The sequence below is a fragment of the Galeopterus variegatus genome, unplaced genomic scaffold (assembly GCF_000696425.1).
Source record: "Galeopterus variegatus unplaced genomic scaffold, G_variegatus-3.0.2 Scaffold2123, whole genome shotgun sequence".
In the NCBI taxonomy this organism is placed as follows: domain Eukaryota; kingdom Metazoa; phylum Chordata; class Mammalia; order Dermoptera; family Cynocephalidae; genus Galeopterus; species Galeopterus variegatus.
Genome location: NW_007728234.1, coordinates 111117 through 132662, shown reverse-complemented (window position 1 = coordinate 132662; position 21546 = coordinate 111117).

Genomic DNA, 21546 nt, shown 5'->3' with positions numbered 1-21546 from the left:
GTCCGTTGTTAACATTGACCAGCACACCACTGGTCTGAGCACACTCAGGCTGTGGGCCATGAGTCACAGCCGGGTTCCCACAGGACATGCACAGGACGAGGTGGGCAGCAGGGACCCTGCTGCCCGGGATGCTCAGCTCTCTCTCGCACCAGCGGCCACCCCACAGCACCAGCTGGCTCTTGTTATCATGTGGGGACGTGGACCAGTGTTAACATCTTCTGATTTTTTTTCAAGAGAAGCTGCAAGATCCAGAATTTTGTGTGAAATTGCAATTTTAAAATGCTGGCAACTGATTCAAATTTTTTAAAAAACGTTGCTCAAGCCAAACAAAACACATCTGTTGGCTTGATTTGGCTGTGGGCTGCCAGTTTGTGATTTCCAGTTTTAATCAACAAACTCCATCGCTTTGCATCATTGCTTCTTTCCCGTGTGGGTGCAACACCAAGGGTTGCGATCCCGTTGCCGGTCCCGGTCCGGTGCGGGCGCGACACTGAGGGTTGCGATCCATTGCCGGACACGAAAAAAGACAAAAAGGGAAAAAAAAACAAACTGGAAATTCAGTAGATGTTAATTTGAATTGTATTTAAGAATGCTTAAATGCCTTTCAGTTTTAAAGTATAATGTATTTTAGAGCAAGATTTAAAGGAATACAAGAGCTTTGGTTCAAATCTCAAATTAAAGTGTGACAGTTACTACTTTCCCCCTCATCGCTTTAAATGAAGACTCTTTAGCTCTTTCTGTCACTTGCAATATTACACATTTGTAAAGCATGCAGCTCCTCAGCTTTTAAAGTTCTCGGTGAACTTCAAATGTCCTTGGATAATCTTTCTCTGACTGCTTTCTGCTAATTCCAGGAAAGAATTGCTTTAGAGCTATCTCTAAATTCCAAGAATCGTAAGGGTAATTCTTTCATGGACAGGGTTAGCTACATCCTTCTATTTCCTTAGATAGTATTTTTTCCAAGCAGGAGAAACTGCTGCCCCATCCAGCAGCTTCCCTTATCTTCCGCCTGGGAGATGAGAGGGTTTCTCACAATTTTCACTAAGACAGGATAGTCTCCTGCTCTCAGCTGGTTTCTGGTTTCTGTTAAAGAGCTCAGAATTAGAAAAATCCCAATCTTATCAGAACTCTTCGTTAAAGCAGATTTAATCTAAGTAGTGAAAGAATATTAAATATGGATACAAAAGGTTTTCTTCTCACATTAATTGTTAACTTTATTGTTTGCATATTTTGGGTCAAGGTGGTAAAAAATGAGTGTGTGGACTGGTCATTCCTTTCACATCTACTTACTAGTGTCTTTTTTTTTTTTTTTCCTTTTTGTCTTTTTTCGTGACCGGTAACAGGATCGCAACCCTCGGTGTCGCGCCCGTACCGTGACTGACAACGGGATCGCAACCCTCAGTGTCATGCCCACACCACGCTCAACCAGTGAGTGGACCGGTCTGTATATGGGATCCGAACCCTCGGTGGGAGCGCTGCTGTGGTCCCAAGTGCCGCACTCTACCGAGTGCGCCAGTGGGCCGGCCCTTACTAGTGTCTTTTAAACACAGGATCAACTTTGAGCCATTGTTCGATCTTTTTAAATTGTGGAATTTAGTCTGAAGCTGGGATAGAAGCAATCTATAAATGTCACTTAAGTGTAAATTGAATTTTCTTCTCATAGTTCAGAAGGATTTCAAATCCACTAGACACTCAAGTTTATGTGTAAAGCATCAGAAATTCGTGTGCATCGTGTACAATCTTGTAAAATGGGAAATTCATTAATTCACTCAGCAAAGACACTCTGTGCAGGCACCAGCTGTGCAGTGGTGAGTCCAGCCACACAGGGTGAGGGGACAGAACCCCGACTCTGACATCGTGACATCACCTTCTAACCACGACTGCTGAGCAGCTTCGAGGTGGGACCCGTTTGCTTTAACTTGCCGGTGAGAGATGACGGTTGTCGTCTAAGACCTAAGGTACCGAAGTTTGAAAGGAAAACTTTGTAACGTTCAAGTTCGTCATTCACATCACTTTACTCAATCAGCCGGAGTCCCCCGTTTCTGCTCCTTTGCCCATTATCTGCTGCTTCATCGAGTTGGACTGATCGTTCTTAAAATGAACAGAGCAACACAGGACTGGCTTGGGAAGGCAAACGTGTCACCGTAACTGGGACGGTCACCTTTGCCTTGGCCGTGAGCCATGCGTCCTGAGCTGGGAGTTGAGGGGCTGCTCCCCGCGGCCACAGTTAGTTATTTTGAAACAGCGTGAGGCGGGTGGAGAGGTTGGTCACCAACGACACCATTCTTCACGCCTGTCCTGCCCTCTCAAGATGCTCTGCTGTCCCTCGCGACAGTCACGGCCCAGCTCCAGAACGTTCGCGAATCGCCTGTTTTACGGGGCTGTACACCACCCACACGGATAACAGGGAGGAGCAGCCTTAGGTGACCCCAACCCAGTCCCCGCCTCCGATGATGAGGGTCTGAGCCCCGGTCAGGAGAACAAATGCCCAAAGGCCCAAAGCTGACCGTGGAGTAGGGTCCCCCTCCCGTCTACACGATCGACTTAAATATTTCAATCCCGTTTTTAGGGCTCTTTAACCTTGACTTTACTGCTGCTCTGTGTTTATTTACCAAATCTGAAGGTTTTAGCTTTTCTTGCATGGGGGACAGTGTCCCCCCAGTGCAGGACTGGTTTTGAGTTGGTTTATCTTCACAGGAAACGCTGACCGTTTGCTCCTTGAGGTTAACCAAAGCAAGAATTCTCCTTACAGCAGTTGATCTTTGGGGGAACAGGGGAGACGGGACATCAAAGGTGTCCGTAGCTTGCGCACGCTGCTTCCTGTGATCCCAGGAGGTGGCTGATCCAGGGCTGTCACGCCTCCTGTCATTCCTCGGAGGAAGGAGCGGTCACGCGGCTGCAAGCACGTGGAAAAGGAGGTCAGAAGCGAACGCCAGGCTGTCACGCCTCCTGTCATTCCTCGGAGGAAGGAGCGGTCACGCGGCTGCAAGCACGTGGGAAAGGAGGTCGTGTGTGCTGACGGATCAGAAGCGAACGCCGGCCTTTTGAGCCACATGGAGCTGCCAACATTGAACCGCTTGGACCTATAAAAATAGAAAACGTATGGGCTTGACCTACTATGACTTCTCTTTTCCTCCTTCCTCCCCTCTTATCCGCCCAAGCCCTTGCAGATATTTCCCTGCAGGATCAAGTCTTTGACTTACTATCAGCCCACGCTCACCCTGCTTACCTTATCCTTAAAGATTTTCAGGCTCTCTTTAGAGTTTCAAAGATTTGCTCCTTGAAAGGCAGGACCCGATTGAATTTAGGTTCAAAGGAAACTCTAAAACATAGCCATGAACCAAAAGCAAAAAAAACTCCAAAACCAGACAAAACCCGCTCCAGTACTCAGCCTCTGCCTGGTGCCCTTGCTGTTCACAAGGCCTGGGAAATCACTGGTTAAACAACCACGCCGCCATTTGCTCACTGGAAGGGCTCTGGTCCAATGGTCACGGTCAATGTGCTGAATATGAACACATCTTGAGAAGTGCCACAGCTCTCCTCTTGCCTGAACACGTCGAGATACGGCCCTTTACCTCAATGCCAGCACCTTCCGTGGCCAGGTCACTACTAGCCCCAGACCTGCACCGGGCGCCCGTGTCTCCTCAGAGGACCCGTGCGTGACTGATGGGCAGCAGGCCCGCTGCCGGAGGCCAGGAGCCACGGGTGGGTAAGCCTGCCGCAGGCCGCGAGCCACCAGTTCTCTGGACAGCTCTTGGGTGAGCCTCAGGATCTCGGCTGACTGCCTCGTGCCTTCATCCTCAGAACAGAGCAGCCGGGGAGACCTGCCCAATAGCAGAAATGCATGCCCGGTGGCCATGAAAACCCGCAGGCCTGCCTGTCACGGAACTAGCTCTTGGTGGCAGTGATACAACAGTAGCAGCGAAAATTCTGGATAAGTGCTCAGGGTCAACTAGCGTTGGGGCAGGGGGGTGAGATAAGTGGAACAGTTGCTGGACGCTGTCACGCTTCTTTTAAGCATTGACTAGATTTCCTCTGGCTGTGGTTAGACCAATAAACTTTAAGGTCCTTCTTGAATTCCAGAAACCTTGCAACGATCCAAAGCACAGAGTCTTCTCAATCCTTTAGGGCAGAAACACAGCCCCCTGCCTTTTGATTTTAACCAACATGCATTTATTGAGGAGCTGGTATGCACGAGTCTTATTTTAGGCAGATGGACTTCAAATGTGGTCTCCACACCAGCAGCATCAGCATCACCCAGAAACTTCTGAAAAATGCAAACTTCAGACCCTCCCAGACCTGCTGAGCCAGAAAACCTGGGGTGGGGCCCAGCGTCTGATAAGTAAATCTAATAAATCTTCTAGGTGGCTCTGACATGACCCTGAAGATGGAAAATGATTGTTCTAGGCACGGGACGTGAACAGCGAACAAACCTTCTGGCTGCAGCTCTGTTCCCCTGTGCTGTGCATCAGAAAATGGGCCCAACACACTTTGCCAGCCAATGAAAAGGAGGCCACATTAAGGAATGATGAATTCGTGTTTGCATGAACTGTCACCATCCTCTGAAGCTAGGCCACACATTAGGAAATTCTGGAATTGTTTAGTCATGATGTCATCTTACAATTTTGCTGTGAACAAGTTTAAGAGGCTCAATGAAGATTTTTCCTAGTTTGTGACTACAGCCCACAGTGAAGTTTTGATGCTAAAAAATAATGCTTCACGGTATTGCCTCCACCTGAAACCAAGGGCATAGCTGGGAAATTCCATCAGTGCTGTCAGTAAAGCACGGCCAGTCTTGTGTTGGGTTTTGTTCTCTCCCTTCCTTCCTTCCTTCCTATTTTACATCAGAACTTTTAAATCTGATGAGATGGCTCTATCCTCAGGCACTCCTTTAAATGTACCTCACACACCCGTTTTCTTTTATAGAAAAGAAACAGTACAGGAATAGGTTGCTTTATAAACGTTCATTAAAAGAAAACATATCGCGCCGAGGGAGCCTTTACAGACACTGGCTTTCAAAGCCCCACAACAAGCTGTGTATTATGATCATTGTCCCTCGTAGGTCAGACACTGAGGCTTGGAGAGGTATAGTGACTTGTCCAAGATCCAGCTGGCAAAAGGAATTGGAGCCAGTATATGAACCCAGAATTCCTGCCTCCCAGCCCCATGAGCGCCCACGATGTGACACTGTGGTCTGCAACCGTGCGTCTTTGCTCGGCCTGTTTCACCTGTGCCCAAGAATTGGGTCAGAGACTTCTCCAAGGCAGGCCGGGTGGGCATGTCTCTGGCCTCCATCCCTTTTCCCTGTCGGATGCTGCCTTTTGCTCCATCTATTCAGGGTCACCAGCCAAAACGTGCTGCCAGAGGAGGCTCTGAAGTTGGGCCTCGACATATCCAGGGCATGGAAAGAAGCTTCAGTGTAGAACTTTGAGTGTCAGTCATTGGGGAGGGCGCCGAGGTCCCAGCTGTCCTTCTTAGAATGGGGGTGTTTGGCAGAACAGCAGGGGCTCATGCCTGAGCGCCCACTGACAGCTGGGACCTGGGTTCCCTCCCCACGTGAGCGGCTTGAGCTGCAGACTGCCCTGCTGGGGAATTCCAACAGCACTTACTCTAGCAATTTCTTCAGGCCTTTCAAAGTTAAAAAGATCTAAAGAAAGAAATTTCTCTTCTGGTAGACGAGTGGCCTATAAATGTCAAATAGGAGATGCTGAACACGCTGAACTTGATTCTCTTTAAAAAGCAGAATTTATATAGGTGGAGCACAGAGCAGTTTTAGGGCAATGAAACGATTCTGTTTGATACTGTAATGTGGATACGCGTCATTATACGTTTGTCAAAACCCACAGAGTGCACGACACCAAGAGCGAGCCCCAGCGTGAACTCTGGATTCTGGGTGATAGTGACGTGTCAGTGCAGGTTCCTCCAGTGTGACAGATGCCGCACATTTGTGCAGGACAGTGACAGTGTGTGTGTGGAGGCAGGAGGTTTGGGGTACTCTCTGCCTTCTGCTCAATTTTGCTATGAACCTAAAAGTGCTCTAAAAATCTAAAAATAAGTTCTATTAAAAAAATAGAATTTATCCTCAGAGAATAGAAAAACAGTTTTTAAGACAAACGTTTTGTCCTTCAATCTGTGTACCACATATTGCCCTGCTGTTGGGAAATTATTAGAGGAATTTGAATATCAGTCAGATATCATTTTAAAAAACATAGTTTATTTAAGGATAAAGGACAGATGACCAGATAAGGAGAAAAGGCCAAACTGCCCCAGCTAGCTACGCACACAGCCACTTAGCTAAGTCTGGGAAAGCTTCAGAAAAATGAAAAACAAAAACAAACACGCAGCCCTCCCTCAACTTTGCCATAATAAAACAATCCACTCAGCAATTCCCTATTCAAGACATTTGTCATGTGTCAGAAGAAAGTGACACGGGACATGCTACGAAAAGTCGAAGGTAATAAAGGGCTTCCTCTATGCCGCTTCATCTCGGGGGGCTGAGGCTGCCGGTCGCCCCGCACAGGCCCCGGGCCGGCCCCCCGGGCCACGGTCGCCCTGGGAAGGGCCATTTGCAAGTCCATCTGGTTCTTTCACAAGCAGCCCTGTTTGTTTGCCTTTTCAGTGACAGTCTGTTTACTCAAACCTTTTTTCCGTTCTGGGGGAGAAAGCTTAGCATTTCTTTCTTTTCTTCCTTACTTTCTTTTTATTATCTGCTTTCCTTGATCACGGTTGCAGCTGAGAAGGAGAAAAACCCAGAAGGCAAAAGAAAGGGGGACTTGGGGCCGGGAGGGAGGGAGCCAAGGGGGGCGGGCGCTGCCTGGGCCTTGGTGGCGGCTGCTGGCATCGCACGTGTTCCTGGGCAGTCTGGGCCGATCACAAGGCCTGTCGCTTCCTCACAGCCGGCCCTCAGCCCCCGGCGACGTGGGTGGCCTCTCTGAAGACACCGTGTCTCTTCCTATTCAGGGACCGGCCTCCGCAGCCCCGTGGCAGGAGGGATGTTTGTTGTTTAAATAAATAAACCGGCCAGAGGCTCGGGCTGGCCGTGCAGGCTCCGTGCCCCCCCGCCCTGCCTCCCACAGCCGGGTCCCACCCCGGGGACAGCCACCGATGCCACCCACCACGACCCGCCCTTCCCTCAGCCTGCGACCCAGGGTTGCCGGGCGGGCCTGCGGTGGTGGCCAGCGCCTGCTCATTCCACAGCGTGTCACTGCGGGGCTGAGACTGGGGCCTGCCCTGGGAGTGCCAGGACCCGGGACAAGACAGCAGCTGTGCCCGTGCCCGTGCCCGCTCTCTCCCGCCCCAGGCCCCTTCGTCCCCTCACAGTGAGGAGCTCGGTCGTCGCCCTTGTGTCCTCAGATGCCACGCTGGGCTCTTCCTGGCCTGCCCGCTGACCGGGCACCTCACTGCTGTCCTGGGCACGCAGGCCGGAGCCCAGAGCCACTCACAGCTCAGAGCGCAGAGCTCGGCCGCGGGACGGCCCTCCCGCCACGTCACGCTGTTGTGCCCTCCGTCGCCCCCTCCGTGCACGGCAGGCTCGGCGGCGGCTGCGAATGACAGGCGACGCCAGTGGAGGAGGGGTGAGGACTGGCCACGCTCTCCTCTCGTCCCCTCTGCCCTGCCCCACGCGGCCCCTCTTGCCTGCCAAGAGCCCTGAGGTTGCCGCTGGGTTCTGCCCCGCTCCCGCCTTTGGCTGGGGAGTTAGGCTCAGAGACGAGGTCGGGACAGACGGACAGGAGCCCGGCCGAGGGACGCGGACAGAATCACCAACTCCTTCACGTGCCTGAGCCTCCACACACACATGCCCACACACACACGCACACATGCGCACACACGCACACACGTGCACACACACGTGCACACATGCACACACACGCACACGCACTCATGTGCACACGCACTCACGTGCACATGCACACATGCGCATGCACACATGCACACACGCACACGCATGCACACGCACTCATGTGCACACACGCACACACATGCACACACATGTGAACACAAGCGCATGCGCACATACACACGCACACACACGCACACACACATGCACGCACACAATACACACACATGCATGCACACATACATACGCACACACACACGCACACACATGCACACACGCACACATACATGCACACAAAGCGCATGTGCACATACACACGCCCACACACACATGCACACACACACAAACACATACACACGCACGCACACACGTACACACACACGCACACACACATGCACACAAGTGCATGCACACATACACACGCCCACATACACACGCACACACACACGCACGCACACACATACATACGCACACACGCACGCATGCACACACACATGTGCACACGCAAACACATGCACACACATGTGCACAGGCACACACGGGCGCACCCACACACATGCACTCTCCTCTCTCACACACTCTGCCTTTAAACCAGGAAATTGTTTTGTTTTTAAATTAAAAACCCTTTAAAAGTCTCTGACTAGGTAGGACGGTTGTCCCAGCCAACCTGACTGCCGATAAATGGCTGAAACCACACCTGGACAGGTGCTTTGTCAGTGTCCTCTTTCTCTTGAGCCATCTGACCCTGTACAAGGCTGTCCCTGACACACACTGAGCGGCCACTGCGTGTCAGACACTGTGCCAGGCCCCGGGGCTGCCAGTCGCCAGCGTCTGTGCTCACAGTGCTTCCATTTTAAATTAAGGAAGATAGCTAAATAATTCCAACCAAGTAAAATGTAGCAAGTGTTAGGAAAGCGTTGTGTGAGAGTCTGTTAATGACAAGCCATCTTGTGAGGTCTTTTGCTTTTCTGACCCGTCATTAGTTAAGTCTTACTGGGATTTAACATGTAGCTGGGTGTTAAGTTCTCTCTTTATCTTTCACGGTTCTCAGCCAAGTGTGCTCTGTGTGTGCCAGTGGTCCTGGCTGCAGCAGACTTTGGCCCCAGGGGCCACGTGGCAGTGTCTGGAGACATTTTGGGAGGTCACACTTGGGAGGAAAGGTGCTATGACCTCCAGGGGGTGGAGGCCAAGGAGGCTGTTAACCTCCTACGAGGCATGTGGCAGCGCCTCCCGCAACCCAGAATCACCCAGCCCCCTGGCAGCAGTGTGAGGTGGAGCTGGTCTGGGGACACCCTCTGAGTCCCCCTCACAGCACCTGCACTCCAGCAAGGGAATGGCCGTGCTCCCTCACTGCCTCCCCCTCCCCAGTCAGCGCAGGACCCCCCCACCCCCCAGGCACTTCCTTCTGTGTTTTGTTTTAAAATATCAGGTCTGACTTGAGTTGTGCAGGTGGCACGTGGCCTCACACCTCAACCCCAGCTGCTGAGACCAGCCCTCTGGGTACCAAGCCCGAGGCCACGGCTCCTCTGGCCGTGCACCACTCGCACTTCTGGTTGGCAGGGCAGGGTGTTGCTGGAATTGCCATGCACATGACTAGTGTCCCCGCTAGGGTGCTTCTGTGGGACAAAGATCAAAACTGGACATTGGTTGGTTTCTTAGCTCCACGGAATTGAAACAATTAAAGTGGAAGCCATTTCTCAAGCCTGCATCAGCTTCTGTGACGGGTTCTGAACAATCGCGGGTGGGGTGGCTCTTAACAGTTGATCCACGGGGCTCGTGTGACTCTGTCTTTGCTCAGGAAGCTGTGCATCAAATGCTTACTTGTTACCTTTGTGTGGGTCTTGCCAAAGGTGGCCAAATGCAGTGTGTTCACACATCAGACTAGGATGCCAGTACCCTGGGTGATGAGGGAAAGTGCCGGTCTTCATTGGGGCAGCGTGTGTCTTTGCAGAGATTATTGACTGACCTGGGAATGGGAACGGAGGGACACAGGGACACAAGAGAGAGGCAGGCAGGAGGAGACCCCCCCCCCCACAGAGGCATGGCCAGTGCTGCTTAGGAGCCGTGAGGATGAATATGTAATGTCGACTTTCCCTTTTTCCCTGTTCTTCCTCAAGGCTGCTAGTAAAGATTGTCACTCTTGACCATCTGCTTCCACGACAGCTCAGGGAAGACCCTGCAGCCCCTCGCCCCGACCTGAGAACTCCAGAAATGGCCAGGAAGCAATATTCCTGCAGTTCCTCAGGAAGGCCACTCAGACGACAGCAGCTTACCTGCTAGTGGGGAAGGGCAACCGCCAACAGCTAGAAAACTCGGGGCCGTCTGTGTTACAGGTGTTTTCAAACCTGCGAGGTTTTTAGTATCTGAAGATTGCTTTGGGAGATCCAAATCTGCACCTGCGGCCCTGGGGAAAGGCTGCAGCCTCTCAGAACGGCCAGACACGGGGGGTTGCTCCCCAGGGGGCACGTGGTGATGTCCGGGGAGGCATCTACTGGACGGAAGCCAGGGATGTTGCCAGGTATCCTGCCACACACAGGACAGCCCCTGCAGCACAGAATGGTCTGGCGTTAAGGTGTCAATAGTGCCACTGTTGAGCAACCCTGGCTAGAACAGAGAGAGAGAAGTTTAGAAAGACTCAGAGCTCCTGTGGAGCCCCAGCATGGAGGAGGACCCGTTAAGGTGTCAATAGTGCCACTGTTGAGCAACCCTGGCTAGAACAGAGAGAGAGAGAAGTTTAGAAAGACTCAGAGCTCCTGTGGAGCCCCAGCATGGAGGAGGACCCCATGCCACTAAGGAAAGCGCTGCAGACAGGAGCTACCGTTTGGTGAGGATGTGCAGGCCTGGTCTCCACCCTGTGCAGTTAGCATCGGGAGAGCTAACTCCCAGGTTTTCATGCCAGAGCGACTTGGAGCCAGTGTCTTCCTCCCAGCCAGGTCCTCTGAAGGGGAGTTGGGCTACTCCCTGAAGTGACAGGAAGTGGGAACCTTCACTTTTCACCCGAGGGACCTGGAAGGATGTACATGAGCTGGTGTGCTGTCCGCCTCTGCCCAGCATGGCTGGACACAGGTACGCAGACCCCGAGGACCGTCCTCCCTCCGCCAGAGCACCCACTTCAGATGGCAGGAAAGAGCTCTGCCCGTGCTCCCCGTGGGAAGCGTGTGGCAGGGACACAGCCGCTGACCTCCACTCGGGCTGTGCTGCCGCCCCGACTCCAGCTCAGGAACCCTGTGCAGGGCGGCGAAGGGCAGACGGGAGGTGCCTCCTTGGGGCAGGGCGGCCCGGCCGAGGAGACCAGCACGCTGGATGTGGGAGGACAGAGCGGACCCTTCTGAGGGAGGCTCCTCCTTGGAGGTCTAGCCTGGGCCAGCATCCGTCTTAGGCTGTTTGGGCTGCTGTGACAGAACGCCACCAATAGGGTGGCTTATAGTTTCTCTCAGTTCTGGAAGCTGGAAGTCCAAGGTCAAGGCATGGCACATTAGTGTCTGGTGAGGACCCACTTCCTCGTTCATGGACAGCCATCTTCTCACTGCGTCCTCACATGGAGGAAGGGGCAGAAAACTCTCTGGGGTCCCTTTTATAAGGACATCATCCCATGCATGAGGGCTCCACCCTCATGACCTAATCACCTCCCAAAGGCCCCACCTCCTAGTTCCATCACGTTGGAGTTTTGGGGGACACAGACATTCAGTCCATCAGTCCAGACAGCATCTTCATACAGCCTTGCCCCACCCTGTCTGAAGTCTTGGGAGATGAGCAAGTGCCCTTCTTGGTGCTGAGAGTTTCCTAAGACTCCCAGTCAACAGGGCATCTTTCTGTGCGAGCTGATCCTCGGGGACCTGTGGGCACACCCTTTGTAACCCCTGTAAGTCGTGCTATGAGATACGAATACAAAGAAACGTGGCTCATGTTGGTGCAAAGCCGTCCTGTGAACAGCTGCGTAGACCTCCACACCGAGCACGTATGTGCAGAGTAGTGACACCTACTAACTCGATTTCTCTGTATTCGACAAAGCAGAGGTCTTTGGAAATAAATGGGCTCCATGTGAACCCAGTTTTGTATGACTTTTAACAATGACTTCACTTCTCTGAGCCTTGGTTTCCTCATCTATAGAACTGCTAAAGGATTGAAACAACCTGTGTGGAACGGTTTGTGCGCTGACTGTCTGGCCAGAGCACATACGATAGAGATGCTGCTTTCATTATTACTGTCAGTGTTTCTCTTTCTCAGGCTTCCTTCGAGGCCGGGGAAATGTGAACTGATAAATATTTTGCAACTGGCAAATAGAGTACATGTGGTTACTGTTCCTTAACTAAAGCTCTTTACAGCTTCTCAAAACTTCTGGTAGTATTTGTGATTTCTAATATGTGTAGAGATGAGTTAACCAGCACATAAATCCAGGTATTGCATAAGAACAGGATATAAGATAGTTTCTTTAATACACATTTGAAAATAAATTCTCCTTGAAAGTTCTCTTTTGAGGTAGACTAAAGCATACTCCTAAATATGGTTACACCCCTTGGATCAAAACTTCGTGAAAGTTTTCATCATTTGATAATGCACTCAGTGCAGTACCTGAGATGTCATTGCTGTAATCAGGACTGGAGAAGGGAGTTTTGTCCTTATGCTTTTGTGTTCACTTTAAAAACCTTTTATTAATTTTGTCTTAGCTGTCTTAGGAAAGAAGGAAGAGTAGTGCTGTAATCAGGACCGGAGAAGGGAGTTTTGTCCTTATGCTTTTATGTTCACTTTAAAAACCTTTTATTAATTTTGTCTTAGCTGTCTTAGGAAAGAAGGAAGAGTAGAAATGAAGCAGTTTCCCAAATGCAGTATTTGAGTAAGTTGGAGCCGTGTGTGCGCACGCATGAGTGTGTATTTGGAAAAGTCTCACCCATTCCTATGTTCTCTTAGGGTAACTTTTCTAAAAGTGGGTACTCTCTATAAAAACCCTTTTAGATCTAGGGCGCAGTAGTTGGAAACTTTAAATTCAGCAGCAATATAAAGAAATTCAACACTATCTTCTGTTTCCAAAAATTTCATGTATCTGTTTTGTTGTTCATTAATCCCTATACCCATAAATTTATTCTTTAATATGTGTTGAGTACATTCCGGGTGTGTAGGGAGGCACTGAGGGAGTCCAGAGACTAGGATGGGTCCTTTTCTTCCCAGAGTTTAAGAGATGAAAGGAAATGCCCCGTCCTTTTCTCCTTGAAGTAGCTGAATGTGAGAGAGATCGCTGCTGGCTCTCTAAATGCCCGTCCGCATCTTGCCAGTGGGATGCGATTGGAAGTGGAGGACGGCGTTCTTCCAAAGGAAAGGTTGTGTCCTTCCCTTCGCTTCCCTTTCAGCTGGTGGCCCTCAGATGCGGCGGGGGTGAGCCGTGGTCCCCCGTGAGGACGGGGCCTAGAGTAGGCAGGACAGAGCAGCGACGCAGGAAGAGCCGGGCCCCACACCGCGGGGCTGCCTCTCAGCCTGGGGGCATGCGCTCGGACGATTCCTGCAAGAGGAGAAAATGTGTGTCTTGTTTAAGCCATTGTCTCGGTCTCTGTTTTGGCCTGAAACCTGTGTGCTAATCACTGCATGCCGCGGCAGGGCGGGAGGAGCCCTAAAACACCCCTAGACAAAAAAACTCTAAAAAAACCCTCCCGGACAAGCAGGACCGGAGCTCGGAGGAGATGGTGGACAAGCTCGGCTTGACCTGGTTCCTGAGGCCATCAGGAGAAAGCAGCAGTCACTCCAAATGGCTCAGAAGATTGTGCCTGCTTGGGGACGGCAGGGAGGTCAGGCCACCTGGATGCAATGAGATACAGAGGGAAAGCCTGAGCAGGTGGGGTATGGACAGGACTTGGAAAACCTGGAATTCCCAATTCCAGGGAATTCCAGGGAATTGAAATTTGCCAAATTTCAAATTTATCTTGGAAGCAGAAGGAAACCTTGGAGTTTTGAAAGCATGTCGGAGAGAAACTCTGAAGCTGGCAAATTTACTCGTAGCGGGAGGCCAGCTGGAGTCTGCTCCGGGGGTTTCCAGCTGTGTCCACAGAGGGCCTAAGGAAAGCAGGACCTCCTGGGGTACCGGGGGGCTGACGAGAGGAGGAGGGGCAAAGGAATCCTTCCTCTTCCCCTTCTACTCAACCAGGAAAGCAGCAGACCCAGCCTAAAGTCTGTGTTCATGAAAGAGGCTCAGGATTGAAGTGTTTGTGTGTTCACCAGGCTAGAAGCTCCAGAATCACCGCCTGCAAGCACTGCCTGCTACCCTGCTACCAGCTGTGTGATTGCCAGCCTCAGTTTCCACCTCTGTAAAGTGGTGAGCATGTGAGGCATGACAGGTTCACATATGTAGTGCCCATAAAACAGTGCTAGCACGTACGAAATCCTCAGTAAATGTTGCTGGCATCATTGCTACTGCTGTTATGATTGTTACCCAATCAGGACGGGACTTGCAGCAGATGATTAAGCCAACGCTGACAGGTGGTTGACAGTGGCAGTTACAAGTTTGCAGCTTTCATTGAAAAACACCCACTGGGACTTCATTCTGGCGGGACTTGCAGCAGATGATTAAGCCAACGCTGACAGGTGGTCGACAGTGGCAGTTACAAGTTTGCAGCTTTCATTGAAAAACACCCACTGGGACTTCATTCTGGTTTTGGGCAGCGAGGGTGCAGCTGATGCTACTCCAGTGAACTGTGAGCCTTGACTCCGGTGGAAAGACGAGCGCAGCCCAGCTCTGCACGAGCCAGCGTAGGCTCAGCATCCACAGACTCCACCGGGAAGTTTCTATGACTTCATGTCAGGAGGAAGCGACTTTCCTGAAGGCAAATCCCCAGAAACAGCTCCCACCTGCCTCCTGGTTGCACAGAAGAGCCAGGGACAGAGAACATTTCTCTTGCCTCCAAACCAAATCGCATAAACCTTGTGCCAGTTTGTTTTCTTTTAAGATTTGTTACTGCTTGTAACTGTAGGAAATGGACAGGGATTAATAAAAACAATAAACAACGAGAGCATTGCATGTTCTCAGGAAGTCCACAAAAGCTCCGCTCGGCACTTCTGGCCTCCATCGTGTGCAACAGAGACTATTTATTTATTTATTTTGGTATATCTTCTTCTTTGACTTCTTAAATGTTTTCCGGGATTTCTCCTAATTCTTGTCTTGGAAATGGATCTGCCCAATTCTGTGTAGGTGTGAACTTAGACTACATAAGGCAGAAAGCCACAAATAAGGTGTATTTTTAAACTCCATTAGCAAGAACAAGATGAAAAAGAGAGAAAGCATCATTGGAGGGGCAGCTTGTGTACAGACAATGTGAGAAAGAGAAGGTGGCGTTCCTCGCCTCCTCCTTCATGTTTGTCTCTCCAGCCGGAATGGGTCTAAGATGGGAAGAGCGGAACCGACATGACGAGAAAACGCAAAGTGCTGAGGTCAGAACAGACCGTCACAGTTGGGGGTCCTGATGGTCACCTGCAGATGAAGTTGATTTAATTATTGCACATCATCGTGGGATCACAGAAAACAGACAGGAGACAGAAAGCTAGAAATGGGCAAATGTTGTCGTGGGGCGTGTGTGAGAGAGACAGAGATGTGTGCTGTGCATTCCTGCAGGTGACCCGGCCTGTCCTGCTGACCCGCTGGCCCTGGCGCCTCAGCCTCTGCCCCACGAGTGGGTGTGCACCTGCCCCCTGTTTACTTCTTGCTACTCAGGGCTGTGTGGGCCAAGCCCATCTGAGTTACAGCAGAGTATCCACAGACCACAGACCTGCTAGCTCTTGCAACCATGTCACAGAGGGGTTGCTAAAGGAGCCAGCAGCGCCGGCTTGGGCTCGGCGGGCTCGGGGGAAGGGAGCTGCCATCTCCTTTGCTCCTCCTTGTCCAGGTCTCGGGGCCAGGCACTTGCGTAGACGATCTCGTTTGTAGACGGTCTCGTTTGTAGACGGTCTCGTTTGAGTTCACAGCGAGGAGGACACGAGAGATCACGCGTCGTGACTCTGGTCTCAGGGTAGGAAGGGGTGCACTGGGATGTGAAGTCTCGTTTGTAGACGGTCTCGTTTGAGTTCACAGCGAGGAGGCCACGAGAGATCACGCGTCGTGACTCTGGTCTCAGGGTAGGAAGGGGTGCACTGGGATGTGAACGATGTGCCAGTGTTTCTTACCTCGTGGCCGTGTCTGAGAGAGGAACAGCAGCCCTGTTCAAATGTGGGAGGACATTCGCGTGGAAGAGGGCTTTCACTTATTCTCAAAGTTTCAGGGGGCAAAGCTAGAAACAAAGGCAGGATTGCACCTTTAAGAAAAACGACGCTTCCATTGCAGCTGCCTGAAATTAGAGTGGGCTGGATGCAGGCAGGGGTGGGCTTGAGTTCCCTGCATGAACTGAATGTCTGTGTCCCCCAAATCCATATGTCGAAACCCTAATCCCAAAGCAATGGTATTGGAGGTGGGCCTTTGGGAGGTGACTAGGTCATGAGGGTGGAGCCCTCATGGGTGGGATTAGTGCCCTCACTTCAGGGGGATTCTCCTAAACAGCTTAGGACCATGGCTTCGAGACCAGGGGAGGTTAAGGGTCCCAGCCCTTTTGATGTCAAAGCTCCCTGAGCTGCAGGCTGCCAGCCCTGAGCCTGCTGGGGTCTCCTTCACCCCTCCTGGAAGGCTGCATGGCAGCCCTTGAGTTTTCCTTGTGAACGCCAGCTGTGAGGCTGGAAGCTGAGCCTCTTCCCCTGCCCCCGTGCTGGGACTCCTTCGTCAGATGTCACCCACGTGCCACCTCTTCTGCCCCCCACCCCTTCCCCTGCCCTCCTGTAGCTTCTTCACAGCACTCTCAGCACCTGGGCTGATACGCCACTTTTATATCTTTCTCCTACTGTTGGAGCACCCCAGGATGCAAGCTTGATGAGGGAGGGACCCCATGTTGTGTTCCCTGATGTGTCCCCGGCACCTAGACCTGGGCCCGGCACAGAGCAGGCTCCTGGGAATGAATTCATGGCTGCACATTGTCCTGCGTGACCTGCCAGTGTCTCCTTGGCCCCTCATGGATATCTCCTAGATGTGAGGTCCCCCCTTCCCCTGGCCTGGACCTTTCCAGCTTATTCTGTGTGCCCGAGGCATCTTCCTGAGCCAGCAGCAACGCTGATTCTACCCTTGGGTGAACCAGCCTTTCTCTCTCCTCCTTTCTCTCTCCCTTCCTTCCTTCCTCCTCGCCCTGCCCCATCTCTCCCTTTCCTCCCCTCTTCCTGTTTCCCTTTGTCCTGGACATCGCAGCATGTGCCCGCCTCTGCTCTGAGGCATGTCTGAGCTCTAGGGATGGAAACCGCCCGTGGCCCTACCCTTCTCCGGCTCCCCCTGATGAAGAATCTCACATCCGGACGTGCTTGCCCGTGCCTCGGCAGTGGTCTTTACAACACTGTTGTTGGCCCAGTTGTGTTTTTCTGGGAGATTTCTATACCAGATGACACGAAGAGACCCAAATCCAGACCCACTTTGGTGACTGGTGAGTGGGAACCACTGCACCTGCCAATCCTAGCAACAGGAGGAGGGAAGGTTAGGGCGAGACCTGACCGTGCATTGAGCGATAATTACCGGAATAGCCACTTTTTCTCAAGAAGTACATCAACATATTTAGCACTTAAAGCCTTGAATGTGCCATGAAAATAAGGGTTGGTTCCCACGGGGAGGACAGAACTGCTGCTTCTCCACTCACAGTGGTGTCAGGTGCCCCCGTCTTGCATATGCTGGTGGCTATGAGCCGGAGTTCAGCGTGGCTTACCGTGAGGCTGCAGTGAGCAGGGTGCCCAGAGGGCTGATGGGCACCTGTCCTGTATCTGTTTTTTTATTTTTATTTTTATTGAATCAAAATTGATTATACATATTTTTTGGGTTCAATGTTGAGATATGTTGATCAAATTGATATTACTAGCATATATATTGTTACAAATTGTACTTATTCTTTATGCCCCTTGTCCAATCTCTCCCCATCCCCCTCTCCCTCCCCCTCCCCCCTCTAGTTACCCAGATTTCTCTCCTTCTGAAAGAATAATGGTTACTCTGTGGATTTGTTGCCTAGATGATCTGTCCAATGCTGAGAGGTGTGTTCAGGTCCCCCAATATTATCATAGAGCAGCTGCTGCTTCCGTCACTCTGGAATGGGCTTTGTGGAGAGAGACATCTCTTCTTTTCTTTGGTCTCTGCTGGTGATTCTCCTTGTGTCAATGCACTTCAGTGTCTGGCAGACCTTGGTGTGGTAGCTGTGGCATCTAGCTGCTTTCATGGCAGCTGTGGTTATTGTGGTGGCTGTGGTGGGCCACCCATATGGAGGTGATGTTTTTGGCATGCTCCTTGGCACTTGTGGTATGCCTGATTGTGGGGGGGGGGCGGTCCCTGGCTTCATGCCTCAGGTCCCCAGGTGGACCTGAGGTGCTGGCAGTGTGCCTGGGGAAGAACTAATTTTTTTGTCCATTGCTTACTTCTCAAGTGGGGGAACTTCCTGTTGGGACCAGTACTTGAGCTCTGTGGTTGAGCTAAATGGCTGCCTTGCTGCTGCTTCCCTAGGGAAGGCTTTTTGTGCAGCTCAGGTTATAATGGTTGACTTTATAGGTACTTCCTGGGGGCCACCAAGGCCCTCTTCTCCCCTGCCACCTCCAAGAAACTCCATCAAAAGGGCACAGCTGCAGCTTTTGCTGGCTCTTGCTCTGTGTGCTCAGCAGCTCCAGCCTTAAAGCAGCTGTGGCATGAAATGGTCAGAGCGTTTTTTTTCTTTCTCTCATCGTGGCTTCTCCTGCCTTCATGCACTCCATAGGTCTCTCTTCCTCTTACCCTGAGCTCTAGCGGCCACAGCTTGGCTGTTGTTGCTTTTTTACATAGTTGTAAATTGGTTGATTTCCGGGAGAGAGTGACACTGGGGACCGTCTATTCTGTCATCCTGACCGGAACTCCTCCTGTCCTGTATCTGTGCTTGCCTCCCCAGCATCAGCCTTGTCTCAAAAGCCACATTTATTGAAGGGATTTCTATCAGCAATTTGATCATTAGAGAAGTTGCTCTAAGCGGAGGAGAAAATGGCCCACTACCACCAGCAACCACCTTCCTGGGTTAGTCGTCATGTATCTGAGCTGAATTTTTCTTTTCTAGAGGAAACCACTATGAGTACCCGCCACATTTGTGCTGAAGGCTCTCGAGGCAGATGTCATGAGGGGCGGTGGGGTAGGATCTCGTGCAGTGGTGGCCGGATCACCTCCAGGGCCAGTGTGTGCTCTGCAGGACCTCTTGCCCTACAGACATTTATTTCTCTTCTAACTCCATCTGAAGAAGACTCGCCAGGGTGGCATGAATTTAAATTGCTCCTGACCTGTTGCTTTGATTTCTCCCCCTGCTGCTTGTGTGGATGGTCTGGCTTGTGTGAAGTACGTGGAGTGAACACCTCTTCTGTTGTGATTTGTGGGCTTTCACGAAAACCAGGCTGCCTCTCAGAAAGCTGCCCCTGCATGCAACCCTCTGAAACAAAGGTGTCAACAGAGGCTCGTCCTCTGAGAGTGGTGGGTCATCAAGGCCATTCATCCGGCTTCAAACATTTCTTGAACACCCTTTTTTTTTTTTTTTTTTTTTTTGTCTTTTTCCGTGTCCGGCAAAGGATCGCAACCCTCAGTGTCACCCCCATACCGGACCGGGACCGGCAACGGGATCGCAGCCCTCGGTGTTGCTCCCGCGCCTCGCTCAGCCAGTGAGCGGGAACTGGTCTGTATGTGGGATCCGAACCCTCGGCGGGAGCGCCGCCGCACTTCCCAAGCGGTGCACTACAGCAGTGCACCACCAGGCCAGCCCCCTTGAACACCCTTTGTATAGCAGAACTGTGCTAAATGTTAGACTGGTCACATGCGACAGATAGCAGGCAAAGAGAAAGTCAGATGGACTCTGATTCCTGAGCCAGCAAACTCCAAAGAAGCCCCAACTGTGGTGGTCACTAGAGACTAGTCGAGCAGCTTTAGGAATTCTCTGAAATGCAGCAATGGGGCCATATCTGGCAGGCAGCATTGCAAAGCCTTCCTTAGGGTCGACCTCAAATCTGTCAGTGCTGCCCTACCCCGCTGTGCGAGTAGGCACAGCACAGAGAACCCCACCGAAGGCTGGGTGCAGGAACTCAGCCTGCTCTGCACGCAGCTGCGAGCTCTGCTGAGGCCTGTGCCTGCTGGGGTGCCTGTCCTGTTCCCACCGAGGTCCTGCGGAGGGTATGAGGGCTGTGAATTTGGTCCACCGATGTTCCCTGGCCAAGGAGACAGAGGAGCCGATGACATCCTGGTGTTACCTGAAGGCAGAAGAGATGCCTGGGCTTTTTCAAAAGCCCCATCGAGAATACACATTGTGTGCATGCTTTCCCCTCTTGGACTTTTGGCTCTTTTTTCATTTACAGAAGAAGCACCATTTTTATTTTGGGGGGAACTATGTTAAAGGCCGAGATGTTTAATGTGTTATGGCGATGACTGAGTACTCACTCCGCAGGCACGAGACGTGTTGCTAAGCCCTGGCTGTGGTCGTTTGTCCGCAGTTCCTGCAGCCTGCAGCCCACAGTGTGCTCCCCACGTGCTCACCCCGGCTCCTCCCGCAGGAAAGGGCTGCATTGCTGAAGGGGTGGGGGTTTGGGAGAGAACGGGGCCGAGCTCCCCACTGGGCAGTTACTGACGGATGACAACTTGGGCTGTTTCTCAGAGGTGCGTGCACCTGGATGCATGACGAAAAGCCTTGGCTTGTAGAAAAGTGCAAGAAAGTATGTCCTCTGTCAGTGGGACTGGTTCGACAAGCATCTAGGGACGGGGAGAAGAAAATAGTGTTATTTAAACTTCCACCCACTTCTTGAGAAACATAAAATCCTGCACCAGACACTGCAGATGAAAAGAGAAACAGGGCCTTCCTATGTGACGTGACCCACATGGCCAGGACGAAAGGGAGCTGGCTGTTCGGTTTCGGCACAAGTGGCACTTGCACTAACTTGGGACTGGCCGTGGCTGCCTAGCTGGGTGCTGGCACTCGCCTCCCGTCTTTGTTCTTAGAAGCAAAGGAAGCAGGGCCCAGGGAGCCAGCGCTTGCTTCTCCCGCCTCCCCTGCACCCTCTGCCCAGCCCAGACACACGCAGGCCCTTTTAGCATTCGGGGCACCGAGGGGGGCGGGAGCCTCAACACCATCCTTTCTAGGGCCGACATTTCTTCAAGGCACTGCCGGGCCAGGCTGGAACGAGGCTGGGCTGTTCCTGAGCGGCGCCTGCAGCGACCAGTGGGTACTGCGGGCTGGGTTTGCACCCGCACTCGAGGCGCCTCCTCCCCCATCAGTGGCACTTTCTCCAGTAACAGAAGTGATGACTCTGATGGGAAATGCAAAATGAAGCTCCAAAGAGATTTCCTCAGAAACCACTAAGAAGGGTTTACTGGAACTTTTAAAAAAAAAGATGAAAAGTTTGTTTTCCCTTAAGGGTTTTCTCCAAAAATAGCAGCTCTCACCATCTGTTTTCCTGGAGGGGGGGAGGAGGCACAGAACGTGCCAGCTGAGCGCTGACTGAACTGTGCAGCCGTGGATTCCGCAGGCGGCTGGTCACCAGGGTCCTGGCGAGGCCTTGGGCGGCACCGTCTGCTGCAGGCTGTTGAGGAACGTCCCGGGCAGACTCGGTGCCTCATGAACACTGGGGTGGCCAGTAGCTCAGTCTGTGATTAATAAGTGCAAATTCTTTCCCAGGACAGGTGAGTA